This window comes from Symphalangus syndactylus, chromosome 7 (assembly GCF_028878055.3).
Source record: "Symphalangus syndactylus isolate Jambi chromosome 7, NHGRI_mSymSyn1-v2.1_pri, whole genome shotgun sequence".
Taxonomy (NCBI): domain Eukaryota; kingdom Metazoa; phylum Chordata; class Mammalia; order Primates; family Hylobatidae; genus Symphalangus; species Symphalangus syndactylus.
Window position 1 is genome coordinate 126,183,301 of NC_072429.2, and position 18,922 is coordinate 126,202,222.

The 18,922-nt window shown below is 39.0% G+C and overlaps 1 long non-coding RNA gene across 3 annotated transcripts in view; it reads left to right on the forward strand.

The window, feature by feature from the left end:
- LOC134737143 (uncharacterized) overlaps nt 1-18,922 on the forward strand; it is a 517,224-nt gene that overhangs the window by 428,515 nt on the left and 69,787 nt on the right. For all 3 annotated transcript variants that reach the window (XR_010121777.1, XR_010121775.1, XR_010121776.1), the window contains one exon: nt 10,585-10,740. This is a non-coding gene — a long non-coding RNA (uncharacterized lncRNA). The remainder of the gene's footprint in view (nt 1-10,584; nt 10,741-18,922) is intronic.

Here is an 18,922-nt window from a genome sequence, read left to right on the forward strand (position 1 = left end):
ACCTCCGTCTCTCATTATACTCCTCCTATTTCAATCCTTATGAATGTGCCATTTACAATATTACCTTGAGTTAGGTGGATATCTCTTTACATCTCTTATCTTAACTGCATTATGTGTGAAACTTGTTGAGACTCTAAGAATGCATTTTTAATAGGATAATAGTCTTTCCTAGTCATCCTGAGTACTCAGCATTCCCCAAAAGTGCTATGTGCTCACTGTCATATCTGGGCAGCTCTGAACATGCTCTTCTTTCTACTCATCATTCTCTATTTTATCTGCCCTGGCTAGTGAACGCTTCACATCCCTCACAACTTGGTTCAAGCATCTGTTTTCTGCAACGACTTTATATCTTAATACGCCAGTGACAGCACTGGACTGCTTTGTCAACAGTCGCTGTGGTAGGCGGAATAATGCTCCTCCAAAGTCATCCAGGTCCAAATTCCAAGAACCTGTGAACGTGTCAGCTTACATGGCAAAATGGATTTTACAGATATGATTATATTAGGGATCATGAAATAGGGAGATTTTTCTGGATTATTAAGATGGGCTAAGTGTAATCACAAGCACCTTATAAAGCAAAGAAGTAGGTGAGAGAGAGTCAGAAATGATGGAAGCAGAGTTAGAGTAATGCACTTTGAAGACGGAGGCAGGTGCCACACCATGAACAGGAATGTTGCGGTCTCTGGAAGCTGGAAAAGGCAAGGAAACAGATTCTCCCTAGAGCCTCCAAAAGGAAAACAACTCTGCCAACAGCCTGAGTTTGGCCCAGCAACATCAGGCATCTGACCTCCAGAACTAAGACAATAAATATGTCTTGGCTTAAACCAAATTTTTCATAACTTGTTACAGCAGCATTAAGAAAAACCAAAAGGGCCAGGCACGGTGGTTCACACTTGTAATCCCAGCACTTTGGGAGGCCGAGGCAGGTGGACCATGAGGTCAGGAGTTTGAGACCAGCCTGGCCAAGATGGTGAAACCCTGTCTTACTAAAAAAAGAAAAATTAGCCAGGCGTGGTGTTGTGTGCCTGTAGTCCCAGCTACTCGGGAGGCTGAGGCAGAAGAATCGCTTGAACCTGGGAGGTGGAGGTTTCAGTGAGCTGAGATTGTGCCACTGCACTCCAGCCTGGGTGACAGAGTGAGACTCCATCTCAAAAAACAAACAAACAAAACAAACAATCCAAAAGAACCTAAAAAAAAAACCCCGATTGTTTTAGGGAATGAAGACCATTCTTGTGTGGTCTTTTTAACTAGTTAAATGTCTATTTTCCTTAACTATTAGTACAGGGTAAAATAAGGGCTTAGTAAATTAATTATAATTAACAAATAAATACAGGGATAATTCACTGGACAATTGTTAGAAGGATAATCAGAAGTTGGATGGAACAGTGGACAGTGCTACAGACTCAGGGTCAGAAACATGAATTACAATTTTATCTCTGCCACCTGCATGGAGATGAATCATTTCACCTTTGAATCTAAGCTTCTTTACCTACAAAAAGAAATCAAGATATTCTTTGGTCTCCGAGGTACCTTCCAGCCACAAGACTATGTGACCACATGCCAGGGAATTTTTGGAAGACATGCCTGAACTGGGTCAGGGGTTGGACTGATGACCTCAGAGGTCTCTTCCAGCTCAAAGATTCAATGACACAGACACAGCAGGATGCATCTTGTGTAGAAAGTATTTCTAAGACAACTGATTTTTCTGAGTCTCCTGGGAGGAGGGGAAGTCCTCTGGGAGCAAACAAAGGCACCAGTAGCTTTGGGTCAAGCCCTGCTTCAGATTCGGGCCAAAGACAACGAGAATGCCACAAAGAACATCAAAGGGCAGAATCTGGCCCTGAAACAAGAAGAGGGATGGAGGGGAAGTCATGATCTGCAGTAAAACAAATAAATAACCTTTAAAATCACATCTGCAGACGCTCTAACGTTCTTAAATGCTTTCCAATAAGCTTTGCTGGTAGCTTGCCACAAAGCCTGTCCAAGAGGATTTACAACAGATGGAAGCAGGGAATACTGACCTAGGCCTGATTCTGCTACTAACCAATTGGGTGACCTTGGGATCATCATTTCACTTCACTGGGCTGTAAGTTTCTTATTTCAAAGTGAGAGGACTGAATTAGATGACTTCTGACCTCCCCTCTAGCCTCAAAATCTTACTGCCTTCCAGCCCAAGCAGTAATCATGGATTCTCAAAAGCACAATGGTTAGTTTGGTATTGAACAAGCAGTCATTTGCAGGAAAGGAAGGAAGGAGGGAGAAATGGAGGGGAGGGCTATAGGATGTTTTTTTCCTTCTTAAACAATTTCCTTATTGTTTCCTCCTGTTTATGCAAATGCTTAAAATTAGCAATGACCACTATCCTTTTAAATGACCCTGCTCTAGCTAAAGTTGTATAGATCAGGCTTTGAGCTGCTGCTATCTGTGTGTTCTTAGGCAGAACTTCAGGCGAGGGCCTCCCAAGCATGAAACCCCAATCCCAAGATAATGCTTAGAATACTTAATCCTCCTTGTCCTTGGCTTTCCAGTGTGGGAATCCAGCAAGATGGAGCACTGAGCTATCTCCTAGATTTCCCATTTTAGGACAGGTCTTGGAATAGTTTATGATGTAACTGTTTCTACCGCATTTACTTCAGACCATCTCCTATCTAAGCCAAGATTGTTAGAACAAGAACTTTTAGTTTTTTGAGAAAGGCCCAAACAAAAATTCAAAAGGGAGATGGTTTATATTTGCCAGATGTTAAAAGGTGTTCTAAATTTGAACTTCAATAAGTTTATAATTTTACCACGCCCAATCCTCCAACAGCTCCCCAGACGCCATATAAACACATAGCCAACTGTGCCCATGGGATCACTTTCAGTTCCTAGACACCAGGATATAGTTACCAGGGAAGAATGCAGGAGAATTGTAAGGATAATAAAGTTTGTTCCAAGAGCTAATTGTAAGTAATTCCATATATTTGTGGAATGCTTTAAAGCAGAATTTTCCCAAATATGGTATATATACATGTAGTATTATACAATATGCAAAATAATTTTAGGTGGGATATATTGACTATTTCACCCAAGACTGATATCTTGACTTTTCCTATCCCTTGCTGATGGGCATTCCTGCTCTCAGAGTGTAATCCCAGGAAGAAATGCTATAAAACTTAAAATGAGGAAGACACATATTCCATTACCATGTTTCCTGAAAGATCTGTCACTTCCAAATTGCTGGCTTACTCTGCTGCAGTAATGCCATGACTCCATCCACATGGCAGTTTCCATTTCCTAAATCCTATTAATCATCCCTAACTTTCCGAGCATCCCCTCATCCCCAAAGCAGCTTTATATCTCTTCAAGCTCTCCCAGTTTTTCAGCTTGACCCTTATGTGATGTCCTTAAACTAAATGTTTCTTGAAACCCCTGTCTCTAGTTTTTCAGTCACAGCCTCTTTCTAGCTTCAGTACCCCATCCTACCACTCAATCAAAAGCCTCCATCCCATTCTACTCCAATCTTCCTTCTCAGATTGGAGTTCACTTCTTTCAGTGGGTCAACCTGCTGCCTTGGAGCTTCCTCTCCCTTACTCATTCCACTCATTTCATGCCAGTTTCTTGAGCCAACACAATGAAAAACTGCTCCCCAAGCCCAGGATCCATTCCTGTCTGCTCTTCCTGAACACATCCATGAGCAACACTTTCTCTCTTGGGCCATGATCGTTTCTATAGTTTGCTCCTGTTTTTTTTTTTTTCTTTCCATTAATTTCCCTTTATAAATAAATGTATTTAAGCAAAAAAGAAGTAAATTGACTTAATAAAAGTATATTTACTAAATACTAAATAACAGTGAAAGTGACACGTGGGTGTGGTCAAATTTTGGATGATTGTAAATGAATGAAGCTTAGTGAAGACTTAGAATTACAGAATATTCTCTTGGTTTTTAAAATTTGTTTTTTGGTTATCCTGTAATGGCAAGAAGGATGGGAATAATTAGTCCACTGTTCAGACAAGAAAGCTAAAACTCAGAGTTTGTATGAATTTCTAATACCATACAGCAAGCAGCTGGTAGATGCAGGACTAAAGTGAGAGCCTACTGACTCCAAATCCAGTGACACTCTCCATGCACATGTCCTTAAATACAATTTCTTCTTAGTTGAAGATATAGATGCCAGGCATAGACTCTAGGAAAGGGTACCTCCCAGGAGTAAATATACATAAAATAAATATAAATATTCATCTCAGATAGTTTGAACATGTGTCAAATTAATAAGCAGTATAATCTATAGCCAAGGAAAAGATAGCAAATCACTGAAATGTAAATAAGGTTCCCTTAAAGAATGTGGCAGAAATATGGAACACAAATGTAACTCTAGGAAAATAATATAAGACTCCTACAAATTCAAATAGTAGATGTTTAAAAGGATATATTGCCAAAAGATAAAAAATGCAGGTCCTGAATAAAGTCAAAAGAGCCCAGGTTGAATCCCAGCCCCTTCACCTACCTGCAGAGTGATACTGGCAATAGGCCTAATATCTGTGTTTCTTTACCTTTAAGAAGGTGGCAATAACAGCATCTGGCTCCTAGAGCTGCAGTGAGGATCGAGTGAGATAATTCTCATAAGAATAGTAGCACAGAAAATGCCCAGTTAGACATGGTGGCTTGAATCTATGCTTTTACTCTGTTCTTTTATGCAAACCAATAAAATGATTGTAAAGGAATGAAGAAATGATATAAACTTACAAGAACAAAGAGGACTGGAAAGGTAATGACATCAGTTGTGAGATGTCAACTAAATTGTTAACTATGGGAAACAAAAGGATAGAGGTAGCCAACTGACCAGAGCAGAGCAAGCTGAAAACTAAGTCCATATTAGGGATGTCAAAAGCTCGTTAACATCAGAAGACCCAGAAAAGATAATGGCTCATTGGCATCCAGTGTATTTGAAAGGGGAAAAAATAAGAGGGTTGATTGACAATATGTGTAAGGAGGAGTCAGAACCACAGATTCACTGTCTAGTCCTAATAGCCAAATAACTACTTCTTCCCCAACACTTACTATCTACAGAGGCTCTATTAGAGAAGACCAGAACATGGAGACACTAGGACTATCTGAGGGTGGATACAAGAAGATATATCAAAAATGTAAAAATTAAGTCAAAATATACATTTTGAAAAGTTCTATTTATGATTTTTCCCTAACACTGTCATTCAGGTCTCTATTCTCCAACTGTGACATTGGAGAATTCTTCTCCATGGAGACTATCCGTCTCAGGAGGAAAACAAACATGCAGATACTATCACAATAAAATGGCAGATCCTCTTCTCATCACTCTACAGTGAGGTCAACCAGTTGACAGCCCCAATCACATACACAGCACCTCTAATTAACTTTCCAGTGCTCCATTCTAGTTATTAGTGGAGTGCCAAAAATCGTAAAATAATTGAGGAAAATCTTGAATATATAAAACAGAGAACAAAGTAAGCATTTACAAAATAAAAATATCCTTGGAATTGTTGTGAAAGCAAATATTAAAGTGTCAAGAAAAAGGGAGGATAATTGGAATACTAAGTTGAAGAACTCTTTAGAAATTTGAAAAAATAAAAGTTGATGAGATAGAAAATCCTGGAGAAAGGTAAGAAAATTAGACAATCCTCTGGGGGGTCTAATATCTAACAAATATTAGTTCCAGGAAAAAAAATGACAGAGAGATTAGATGGGAGGAAATTAGGAATTTTTTAAAAATATGCACAGAACCAAGATATATGGGCTTCTAGACTAAAGGGATTTAACAAGTTTCCTACATCATGAAAGAAGAAAGACCCACATCATGGGGCATCATGACAAAATTTAAAACTCCAAGAATAAAAAGATACTAAATGATGCAATAGAATAAAAAATTGCCTTTAAAGCATGAAAAGTTACAATGACATTGGGCTTAATAGCAACATCAAAAACTAGAAGACAACAGAATAATATTTTCAAACACCTGAGAAAAAATGGTTTCCAACCTAGAATCCTATACCCTTAGTCCAATGTGTGAGGAGATAACAAAGACATTTTTAGACACTCAAGTTTCCCAAAACTGTTGTCTATCAGACAGCCTTACTCAGAAAGCTGTTGGAAATCATATACCATCAAAGTAAGTCAGTGGGAAAGAGATCTAGAAAACAGGAGATTGTTCCCTAGGAGTACTGACAGTTCACTGCTATTGCTAACCTTTGGGGTACGCACACTCCCATGTTTATGTCTCCAAACCTTTACATAGAGTCCATTTATAAAACTCTCCTCTGTTACCCAGTGTAAGTTTTGTATCTGTCTGCTGCATGACTGATATATATTTGATATGCATAATCAATGCATATTTAACAAAGTCTAACACAACTAAGCAGATTGGGGGATTGTCAATGAGTTCAGTTTTTCATGATCTCCATTGCTTTGGAGAGACTTGCTTGAATAGGAATTATTCTGCCAGTCCATAGGGAAGGCGTTCCAGGTGCCAGAAAGCCCCAGTGAGATTCTCTCATGCTCCTAACTACCCAGAAACTCAATGTAGGCAATTATTCTGTACTTGTTTTTTATTACTCTAAGACAGACTCACACAAAGTTAGCAGTTTAAAATTACACCTATTTGTTAGTTTACAGTTTACATGAGTCAGAAGTCTGAGCATGGCCTAGCTAGGCTCTGTGTTTAGGGACTCACAAGCTCGAAATCATAATGTTTACCAAACTCAAGCTCATCTCATCTGGAACGAGGGATCCTTTCCCCAGCTCATTTAGTTTGTTGGCAGAATTCAGTTCCTTGTTGCTGTAGGACAGAGGCTCCCATTTCCTTGCTGGCTGCCATCTGAAGCTGCCATTCTTGGCCACTAAAATATACTCTATTTGTTGTCACATGGCTCCCTCTGTCTTAGCCAGCAGTGGAGAGTCTCTATCATGTTGAATATCTCTTATGCTTTGAGTCTCTGACTTCATTTGTCTCTAATCTGTAGATCCAGATTTAAAGAGCTCATGTAATTGGGTCAGGCCCACCTGCATAATCTCCCTTTCAATGAACTCAACTGATTAGGGCCCCCAATTACCTCTATAAAATCCCTTTTGCCACATATCATCATATTAACAGGTCATTTCACACTCAACGGGAGGGGATAATAAAAGGGTATAGGTTATTAGCAGTTGTCTTCAACTTCTGCCTACTGTACATTGCCTTTAGCAAGCCATGTTGCCTGGCTCCAACACCCAGGATCTAGGTCCCATACTGCCAGTGCCATCTTGCTGCATTGTGTAGAGGTTACTGAATTGGCCAGAACACATGTGGAGTCACATTGCAACTAAGTGGATGATGATGACTGGGCTGTGGGCATGGGCAATGGTTGAAGGCCTGAGAAGGCCTGGACAGAGTAGGACAGAACATAGCCACTTTTTTCTTTATGGAGAATTTAGAGCAATAGTTTTCATGCATAGCCCCTCTCCCTAATACAAACTTATATAGTACCCATGATGATTCCCACCTCACAAATGAGAAAATCGAGGCTCTACAGGATTGGGCCAATGTCCAAAGTTACCCACAAAGAATTGGTAAGCTAGGATTCAAGTGAAGATATGTAACATTCCAAAGCCCTGGCTCTCAGTGACTAAGTTCTAAGACCACCCAGATAGTTTTGTGTTATAAATCCTACCTTCCCTTCAACAGTCCTTCATTGCCATTGGCCTGAACTTGAGCTACTTGACTGAAATTTTCCTTAGGATGAGTTCTTTCCCAGAAATGTCTAATGATTACTATTTCATGCAAATTGATCTCAGGTCCTCCAAAGATGATTGGAGAGTTATGGATCTTTACACAGGGACACTGCTCAGCAAAGAGACTATCATCACTTAAGACTGTCATTCATGCTCATCAATGTGACCGCACATTGAAATTAGTGTAATTTTAGCTAATGCTAAAGAACCTTGAAATTTAATTAGTATGTGCAACCTAATCATTGATAAATGTGTTGGACTTTTGAAATATTTAAAATAGCTCAAGTCTCCTATTATTACTTTGACGGACATTTAAGAACCAAAATAATCCATGATAAGAAACAGTGTTCTATTTAAAGCTAATCGTTTTAAATTTGCAATTGTCCCAATAGAAAACTTTGCTTAGGATTGAACTCCACATCCCAATCCTAGAATAAAGAACCGAATGTATTCTGGAAAATTACCACAAGGCTTAAGATTCACAATAAAATTATATTGAGCAAATTGTGAGTGTGTGCAGCACCAAATCAATTAGATGAATGATAAATTTCTTACTAAATTAATCAATAAGTGGGCTACTCTTTAAAACTCTGAGAAAATATGAGATTGACTAGGTTTTCCATCTCATCATGTCAGTTCTATCATAAGACTTTTTATTATGTTTTATTTTCATTGAATAAAATTTCATACCCTTAGTAAGGACATAAGGATGCTTGTGGCTCGGCTCCTACCTAGTTCTCCAGATTCGTCTCCTGTATTTCCTTTTTTCCTGGTTCAATGAACCAATATTGATTAACTGCCTAGAGTGGGCTAGAGATATAAAGACAAGCAAGACAGTCACTTGAGTGTTCCTCTTAGCTGTGCCTTTCTGGACACACCATACCTGTGGTTCCCAGAATATGCAGCTTGTTGTATACTTGTCTGCCATTGCGTGTGCCTCTCTGATGTACTCCTCTCACTCCTCCATTCCCATCCTTCTGGTGACTTCTCAGCCTCAATATTTCTGCTTCTGTAAAGACTTTCTTGAATTCCATTCCTTCAGCTCCAGCAGCTTACCTTCCCCGGGCATTGCCTCCTTTGTGCATGACTGTACATCAGCATTTACCACATTTCTATAAGTGATTTCTACTGGCTTTCAAACTCATCTCATGCCATGCTCTCCATTCAATCCATACCAGCCTCCTTCATTTCTCGAATGCACCAAGTTCTTCATGGCCTCAGATCACCTACACATGGTGCTTCCCTGGCCTGGACAGTTCTTTCCCCACATTGCACTTACTCTAACTCACCTTTCAGGTCTCAGCTTAAATGTCACTTCTTCAGAAAGTCCTTCAGTGACTACCCAGTCTTATGCAAGTCCCCACTGTTATAGCTTCCATGACACCTTTTGCTTAATTCACAGTACTTATCACAATTTTAACTTATTTTTGTGTTTTTCATTCATCTATTTATTCCACAAATATTTATTAAGCACATATCATGTGCCATGCACAACTCTAAAGGTGGGATATTGTGGAGCAACTCTCTTCTCAGCTATGAGGAGAGATAGATAATGAACATATACAGAGATAAATAAATTAAATAATTTTAAGCAACGATAAATGCAATTGAGAGGATAATATAGGGTGATATTTCTGAGAGTAACCAGGAAGAGGATACTATTTTAGTTCAGAGAAGATGTGAGCCAGGCAGAAATGAGGGGAGCTATTCCAAGCGAACAATATCATGAGCAAAGCCCAGGGATAGGAATGAGTTTGAAATGTTCAAGGGACAAAAGAAAGTTCAGTGTTTATGGACAATGGTGAATGAGCAGGGACAGAAGAGAGAGTGAGGACATCGAAGTCAGCAGTCGAGGTCAAGTCATGTCAGGTCATACAGATCATGATCATAAGTCTGGATTTTATTTTGGGAGCAGTGAGAGCTCTGGCAGATTTAAAGGAGGGGGATAGCTTACACTTTAGAAAAATTACTGTGACTGCAAGGTAAAGACTGGACTATTAAAAGTGAGTTCAGGCAATCCAGATATGATGCTATTTCAGAAGCTCAGGCAAGGAGAGACAGTGTCTTGGACTGTCACAGCAGTGAGATGGTGAAAAGTGGTTGGATTTGGGATCTATTGGAGATGTAATTGATAAGATTTATTGATGGATTGAATGTGGGTTATAAGAAATGAGACAAATCAAGGTTTTTAGGTTTTTTGCCTGGGAAGCAGGGTGTATTGTGGTACTCATATTAGGCAGAGAAGTCTGTGGAGAGGGAGATTCCTTTGAAAGACTTCAGGGGTTGGGATCATTGTCATTATTGTGGCCGTGTGAAATGTGATATGCCCTTTAGATTCCGAGTGAAGATGTCTACTGGGTAGTTACGTGAATGTATTTAACTTAGAATATGAGTTTTTGCTGGAGATGTAAATCTGAAAGTCACTAGTACATATAGAATGTATCTCAAGCTGTGAACTACATGAGATCATAAGGTAAAAATGGGACAGAGAAAAGAAAGGGATTAGGACAAAGCCTTGGGATACTTTGACATATAGACATCTATTCAATTTGGGAAGAGCCAGTATAGGCATTGAGAAGGAGCAGCCAGAAAAATATAAGAAAAACCAAGAGATTGTTATAGCAGAGAATTTGAGCTGTAGCTAGAAGATGACCTTACCAGGCAGGATTCTAGTAAAAGTTAGAAGGCACAGTCAAATTAAGATAATTCTGGGAAGGTTTATTCATTAAAGTACTGTGTATGAAGATATGTGCAGGACACGGGCAACCTTAAGAGATGGCACTGTAACTCTGTGCTTTGAGTGCAGTTTCTAGGGAAGTAAATACTCTGATGCTATTCTCCTCTCTTCCTCCAATCTCCTGCAGGAGGTGCTTATTTAGCAAATTCAACCTTAAACCTGAGTGCATGGAAACTATTGACACAGTGTCCAAGGTGGAGAAAGGTCAGAGTGGATCCAGAGGAGCCAAGAGAAGGTGTCCAGCATGGTGACCTGGGCTCAAGTCAAGGTCCTTATTTCTCTGGTAAGAACAAGGATACTAAAACATGTTTGAGTGCTGATGAAATTGATCCCATAGAGAGAAAAATGTTGACAATGCTGGGGAAAAGGGGAATAGTTGTAAGAATGAGGTATTTTAAAGTGTTGGAAGAATGAGATCCAAAGAGCAAGAACTGGCTTGTCTTAGAGAGGAGTAGAGACAGATCTTCAATTATCATGGGAAGGAATGTACAGATGGAGCTAGGGCATAGAATCAGTGGAGGGAATTGAAGATAATGTTGATTTCATCTAATTTTTCAGTAAAGTATGAAAATAAAATATCAGCTCATGGGGAGAGGTCCTGGAGACTTAAGGAGAGAGAAGATATGCAATGATTATCTCAGAAATTGGAAAAGTAAATCTGCTATAGAAATGTTAGATTAACTGTTATCTGAGTTAGATTATCTGGTAACCAAGTGCACATGCAAAGTGAGTCCTGTGAGTAATATTGTGATATTTCAACTTCTCAGGAGCAAGCTCAGACTAAGTGATTGTTTGGATTTATCCAGTATTTATCTAGTCAAGAATGGCAAAAGGAGAGAAAGGAAAGAGAGATAACTGGTTTTTCAAGGCGTTGATCTTAATGATGGGCCATAAACTATAAGCTAGAAGGTGAGAGAAGTGAAGATGAGAAGGGAAACATACATAGAGAAAAAGCTGTAGAAGGGTGAGTGGATTTGAGATAATGATGTCAGTCTCCAGAGGGAAGATGCCGGAGTGAATAAACTACCAGGACAGAAGAGTACTATATGCAAGTGGAATGTACTGATATCAAGATTTTGAAGGTGATGCAATTGCTAGAGATGACAAATCCTAGGGCATGACTATGTGAGTAGGTGGCAGAGGTGGGTGGAGGAAGAAATGGTTGGAGCTACTAGGCCAAAGAGCTACTGGGCCAGAGTCATAGAGATTCCACCTTCATGAATGCTGAATTTGCCAAGAATGATATCGGACAGAGAGGAGAAGAGGAAGAAGTAAGCCAGACATTCAAGTTATCAGTCAGTTAATAACAACAAAATAATTACAGACATTTATATGGCACTTAAAATATACCAAACACCATTCAATGTACTTCATGTGTATTACCTCATTTAATTTTCACCTCTACCCTATCCTCATTCTAAAGATGAATAACCCGGGTCCCAAAGTATTAATTAACCTTTTTTACTGTCATAACTAGTAAATGGCAGAGACCGAATCCAACCTAGGCAATCTGATTCCAGGGTCTATGACCTTGACCATGAGTTTCCTCTACTGCTCTAAAAAACAATAATAAAATATGTAACTAGAGTCAACACTTTCCTCTATGCCAAGTTCTTTTGAGTAATAAAGTCTAATGATGGGCTTCAAAGATGCTAGGATTTTTGGAGTAGGGAAAGACAACAGAGAGAAAGGAGGTAGCCTCCTCACCCCCAGGCCTCAAGTTATCTGAGGTGTGAGAGAGGAAACAGTCACCAGTCACAGGGGAAGCTGCTTTATCAGGGAACAGAAAGTCTTCATTTACATCAAGGAGGTGATAGGACCAAGAAACTGTGGAACATATGGGGGTTTATTCATGTCTTATTGTGAATTCCAGTGGGCAGAGAAAGATGGGGATAGATTCAGATTTGATTCACTGTGAATTCCAGGGGTGGGGAACAGGGGTTTAGAAGAGCAGAAAGAGATTCGGATAGAGTCATATTTGGGAAGCCTGCAGGCAGGTCCATTGATAAGAGATTAGATGGGAGCCTTGACCTCTGATGGTGACTAAGGAGGGAGGGATGAGAAGTGTAATGGTTATGTGATAAGTCCCAGCAGTCCAGGAGCATCAGTGATAGAAGTCCTGGGTTGGGGAGGGAGCTTTACCTGAATACACTGAGACCTGAGGAGCTTGCCATTGCTGACATACGCTGACAACTGGCAATATGCAATAAGGTAAGGCCCTCAGGGCAATTTATCTGGTCCATAAACATATTTTATTGGTCTTTACACCCCCAGTACCCAGCAAGTTTCCCAGCACACAGTTGGTGCCTGTACTCTTTACACAGTTAGCAATGTCAACATTATCCAGCCCCTTTGTACCTCTCTCATTTGAACATGAATTACTATCCTCCATGCTCACCCAACTTGCCACACTGGGCTCGGTTGTGTTCCCAAACCTACCAAGCTCCTTCTCATCTGAGAGTTTATGTAGTTATTAGCCCATCTACCTGGACACCCCCACTCCTACTCAGCCAGTTCCTCATATGCTTGGCTCTTTCTTATCACTCAAACCTCTGCTCAAATGTTTCCTTTTCAGAGATGACTTGCTTGGCTTCTTATCTTCAGCATCACACCGCTGTGTACCTCATCATCATATTCTATTTCTTTTAGAGCACTTATCACCAATCACTTGTGTATTTGTTTGTGCATATGTATACTACTGGTTTCTTGTACATTTTCTGTCTGTCTGCACTAGAATGCCTGTGAAGGCAGAAGCATAATCTGTCTGCCTTATCTTCATGTCCTGACACTTAAAATGGTAAATGCAGTAAATATTCATTGAAAAACTGTTGAAAAAATATTTTGTTTAAATATCTTCCAAGTTTTCAAGCACAACAACCATTGTATATTTAAAAAGCCCCCATAGTTCATGAATAACCAACCCTCTGTAGCCTGGCAAGATCAGGATCTGGCTCAATATTCCCGAAATAGCTCATCACACTTCATCTGCAACTAACCGTGTGGTTTCAGTGGCCGAAGCTGAATAGCCACAAGGGGAGTAAGCAAGTATTTGGCAGGGTCATTTGCCAAAGAGTCATTGCCCCTAATTAAAAAGCAATTAATTATGGGAATTAAGGAAAAGAAATGGTCTTCATGTCCCTGGGCCACCTTTTCTGAATGACTCAGGCGGCCCAGGGCAAGTCAGGACATAAAAGTAAAAATAAGCCCTGTGCTCTGAAGCCACACTGAGGCTTTGACAAAAAAGCTGATGAGATGGCAGGTCACAGGTAAGGAGACCTGAGTGTAGAAGATTTTAAGGAGCATGCCTTTAAAAGTAAAGGGAAGAGAGGAAGAAAATGATTTTTATAATTGCAATTTAAAAATACTGATAAAAAAACAACATAAAATTAGCATGGGTTAAAGAGAAACAAGATTTACGGCACTGGGAAAACCAAGGAGAACCCGTGCAAAGTGTTGTCATGGGATTAAGCAATTGAGATAAGCCCTTTCCAGCTCGAATAGAGGGTATTAGTTTGAAAGCAAAGTGGGCTTTGTCTCTGCCACTTGGTCCATTTGATTTTTATTTTCTGGTCAACTTGACCTTTGAGTCTTACTCAAGTGATTTTTGACCTAGTTGTGGCATGGGGCCTGAAGCTATATAAAACAGTAACTTATTTGATTACATTGCTCAGCCACTATAATATTCCTTCATGTTTTTCCCTATTTTTGAAAACGTTTTCTCACCTCAGCTAAACAAAACTGGTCTTTTCAGTTTATGACTACAAACAACAGCTCGTATTGTTTTAGTACCTTCCACAGTTAAGAAATGAATTTAGCAATCATCCAGTTAATTCCCAACTCTCTGCCCATTTTATGGATGAGCAAAGTAAGCCCTAGAGTGCTGAAGGACCTGGCTGAAGCGCACAGCTACCAGGTGGCAGGTTGCAGGACAGAAAACCCAGCTGTTGAGCCAAGTAGACCCACGTTTGAATCTATCTCCACTATTCATTACCTGTATGAAGGGACCATAGCTTCTGTATCTGCAACAAACAAGACTATTTCTTTTGACTGAACCTCAGTTTCCTCATCTATAATATGGGAAAAGTTCATGAATTCCGTAAACATTTATAATGGAGAAGCACTATCCTGGAATCTAGGGATGTAGATACAATAAAAAAAAATAGACACGTGAATTTACTCTTTTGATAAATTGGTAACTATGAATCTCATCAAAAGAAAGCAGAATGGAGATATTCTGAGTAGGGGGTTTGGGGGAGAAATAAAAGTGATTCCTCCTATCTGCTGCTAAGGCCATGAAGACACTACACCAAGAGGAAGAGTAGGCTTGGCCAGGTCCCTGTTCCAGGCCGTGTTGAAAAGGCTGTTAGCTCTCTCTCCTTCACACCTTCAGACTCTATACACAGACAATATTCTCTGTGCCTTGGTGTGCAGTATTCTAGAATAATGGCTTCTATTCAGTAGGGGTTTGACACAGACATTTTTCATGTTATAGCTCATACAGAAAATTTAGTTTTCATAGAAATCTATAGCCCAACACAGGGATAGGTAAGTGTTTCTGTAAAGGGCCAGATGGTGAATGTTTTTGGCTGTGTGAATTATATAGTTTCTGTCACAGCTGCTCGACTCTGCCATTGTAGCTAAACAGAAGCCATAGACAATGTGGCCAGGGACAAGGATGGCGAAGTTCCCATAAAATTTGATTTACGAAAATAGGCTATGGGATGGATTTGGCCAACTGACCGTTTGCCAACCCCTGGCCTAGCACAAAGTTAAAACTCAATAAGTATTAACAGTCATTCATTAAATCAAAAATAATTTACTGAGCACCTTCTGTGTGCCAGGTACTATCCTGGGATAGAGGATAAAGCGTTCAGTGACAGGACACAGTTCTTACCCTCATTGAGCTTACAGTCTAATTCGTAAATAAGTCGTTATAAAATACAAACCAATATGAAGGAAACAACTGTGGTTTTGAGATAAATAATAATCAGAAACCCAGATCATCTGACATCAAAGTGTACATTCTTATATTGCTTATAAGCTATTTGGGGATGAGAAATAAATCTATTCCTATCATATCATACTGATTATGTTATACTGACTAGCACAGTTCTGGGCACACATTAATCACTTCACAGAAAACATGCTGACTTTAATATCATAGTAGGGAATTTGGGTTGTAACGGAGATGGAGAACTTTGTATATGTGACTTTTCCATCTTTACAATCTTCTTTCACTTTGTAGATGCAGTAAAAATTGCCTGGCTAATTGATGTGAGTAATATCATCGAGCCCAAGGCCGTGGGCAATACTAAAGCAACCTGTTTAAATCCCAAATCTCAAATGACTTTGAAAAAAATTGTGGACTAAAAGCAGGAAATCATCCCAAGACTTTGTCTTAACCTAAATTCCCCCTAAAAAGTAAGACCTGAGATAGAGACTTTCAGAGAGTTTATTTTGGAGAAGTAACTTCAAGAAATGGGGGGTGGGAGTTGTGGAGAATGAAACAGGGAATGGACAGGTGCACTATGGAGCTAACACCACTGTGAGCATCTGGGGCTCAGTCCCACTTACAGACCCTCTGAGAAGCCTTGTAGAATGCTCTGTAGAATTGCTACCTAGGGGATAGAAGAGGGGAGTATTTATCCGCCACTTTACCTTCACTGGTCAAGGGTTATCCCAGAAGGCGCTACCTCTTCTGTACTCTGAGTTGCAATATGCATCAGAATGACTGAGCAGTTTCCTTTAAGTACTGCATATTAGCCATGTCATAAAAGGCCCAGGGCAGAAAGCAAGACTTATAGGGTGCAGCCAAGGCTAGATGCTGTTGGTTTGACCTGCATGGTAACTGGTTATTTTAGCAATGGCTAGAGTAGAACATGTAGACCAAGAAGGTGTAAGATGGAACGCAAGAGCTGTTCTGCCAAACCAGTATTCAGGATATAACAGTGTTCAGGATACAGCAATATTCAGGGACATAGAAGTATTCAGGGATGCATCACAGAAAGTTCTATGCTTTATTTGGAGTGAACACCCAACCATATGTCTACCACCAGTTCTCACTTCCAAACTTCTTTCCTCAATTGAGATAATGATAATAATCTGCCTTCATGTACCACGTGCATAGTACTTTTATGAACATTTGACTCTCGCAGAAATCTTGTGATGTAACTAAGGTCTGACTATTATTCTTCCTTTTTTCTACATAAGGAGACCAAGCTCAGACAAGTTAGGAGAATTAATTGCCTAAAGCATCATTTTCCAATGGAACTGTCTGTGATGATGAAAATGTTCTACACATTGTCCGACACAGTAGCCATTAGCCACATGCAGCCATTGAGCCTTGAAATGTAGTTCACATGACTAAAGAACTGAATTTTTAATTTCATTCAATGTTAATTAATCCTGATTTAAATTTTAATGGCCACATGTAGTGAGTAGACAAAGCAGTGGCAGACACTTTAACATGTCTTTTTCATATTGCATTCAAAATATTTTTCACTGTTGAAGTGCAATGAAAGAAATGTGTTGACTTTCTTCATATTGCATTCTTATTTACATAGTCAATTATAAATTAAACTATTTCCTTGTTTCCTTGCTATCACCTGGTTGCTTTCCAGCATTAACTGTAATGTTAAAAGAAGGGACTTAGCTAGAAATAACACTGAATAACTAATGCAACCTAAAGCAGCAAGAATCTTCATGGGAACAGAACAAACACAAAGGATGTCTACCCTTCCTCCCTCCACCCACTTGGATTCTTGTTTCTAGTTTGCACCTGGACATAAGGCCATTTTGTACTTCCACACATAGAGCAAAAATGTTCTACACACCTAAAATTATAGTGTGTACCTTGTGCAACAATGCATCTAAAACACAATTTGCATAAGGTGAGACTTGCATAACTTGGGGTTGAGATTTAAGACTCTATTTCAAATCTTCTGAGTTTTAAGTTTAGGACTCTTAAGCCTAGGACTTTTTATTTCATATTTTACCACTTCTTAATTCAAGTATGATAAGCATGTCAAATTCATGTTCATTCAATAAATGATTCACGAGCTACTAACTTACACCACAATTGTTTTTTAAATATTTATGTGTTGTTTGGAGGGAATGTCATTTTAAATCTAAAGACAGTAGTAGATCATCCAACCTGAATTGTTAGAGAATGAGACACTTCATATTCGTGTATTTTTCAGAAAACTGAAGCTTACTTTAACCCTTAAAGAATGAGCTTTAAAATCCTATCCATTTTTTGTGGTAAATATTTCTGCAAGAAGTCTCTTACTTTCTTAAACAGATTACTTCATACTGTTTTATCATGAATTGACAATTTATAATTGTATAAATTTGTGGGGTACAACATGATGTTATAATTTATGAGTATAATGTGGAATAACTATATCAAGCTAATTAATATTTTCATTACCTCAAATACTTAACATTTTTTGTAGTGAGAACATTTGAAATGTACTCTTAGCAAATTTGAAATGTACAATTCTCTATTATTAACGATGTTCAACACACGGTCCAATAGAACTCAAAAAAGAATAAATCACATCATTCGTGTCTCACAGATTTTATACCCTTTCATCATTAATTCTCCATTCCCCCAGCCTCTGTAACCAGCATTCTACTCTGTTTCTATGAGTTTGTTTTAGATTCTACATTTAAGTGAGAAGATGTGGTATTTGTCTTTCTGTGCCTGACTTATTCTACCTAACATCATGTTATTCAGTACAATTCGTGTTGTCCAGATGAGAGAATTTTCTTTTTTAAGGCTGAATAGTATTCCACTGTGTATATATACCACATTTTCTGTATCCATTCATCCATTGATGAACACTTAGCTTGATTCCATAACTTGACTCTTGTGAATAGTGTTAAATGAATATAGAGGTGCAGACATCTCTTTGACAAACTGATTTCAAATGTTATGGGTTAATTCCCAGAAGTAGGATTGCTGGATCACGTGGTAATTCTATTTTTCATTTTTTTGAGGAAGCTCCATACTGGATTTTATAATGGCTGTACTAATTTACATCTCACCAAAAGTGTACAAAGTTTCCCTTTTCTCCCCATCCTTACCAACACTTGTTATCTTTGTTTTTTTTCTCTTTACCAGTTTTTTTATTTTAATAATGACTTTTAAAAAAAAAAATATATGAGTAGGAAGTTGCATTACTGTGAATTTCTTTTTCTTTTCTTTTTTTAAAAATTTTATTATTATACTTTAGGTTTTAGGGTACACGTGCACAATGTGCAGGTCTGTTACATATGTATCTATGTGCCATATTGGTTTGCTGCACCCATCAACTTGTCATTTAGCATTAGGTATATCTCCTAATGCTGTCCCTTCCCTCTCCCCCCACCCCACAACAGTCCCTGGAGTGTGATGTTCCCCTTCCTGTGTCCATGAGTTCTTATTGTTCAATTCCCACCTATGAGTGAGAACATGTGGCATT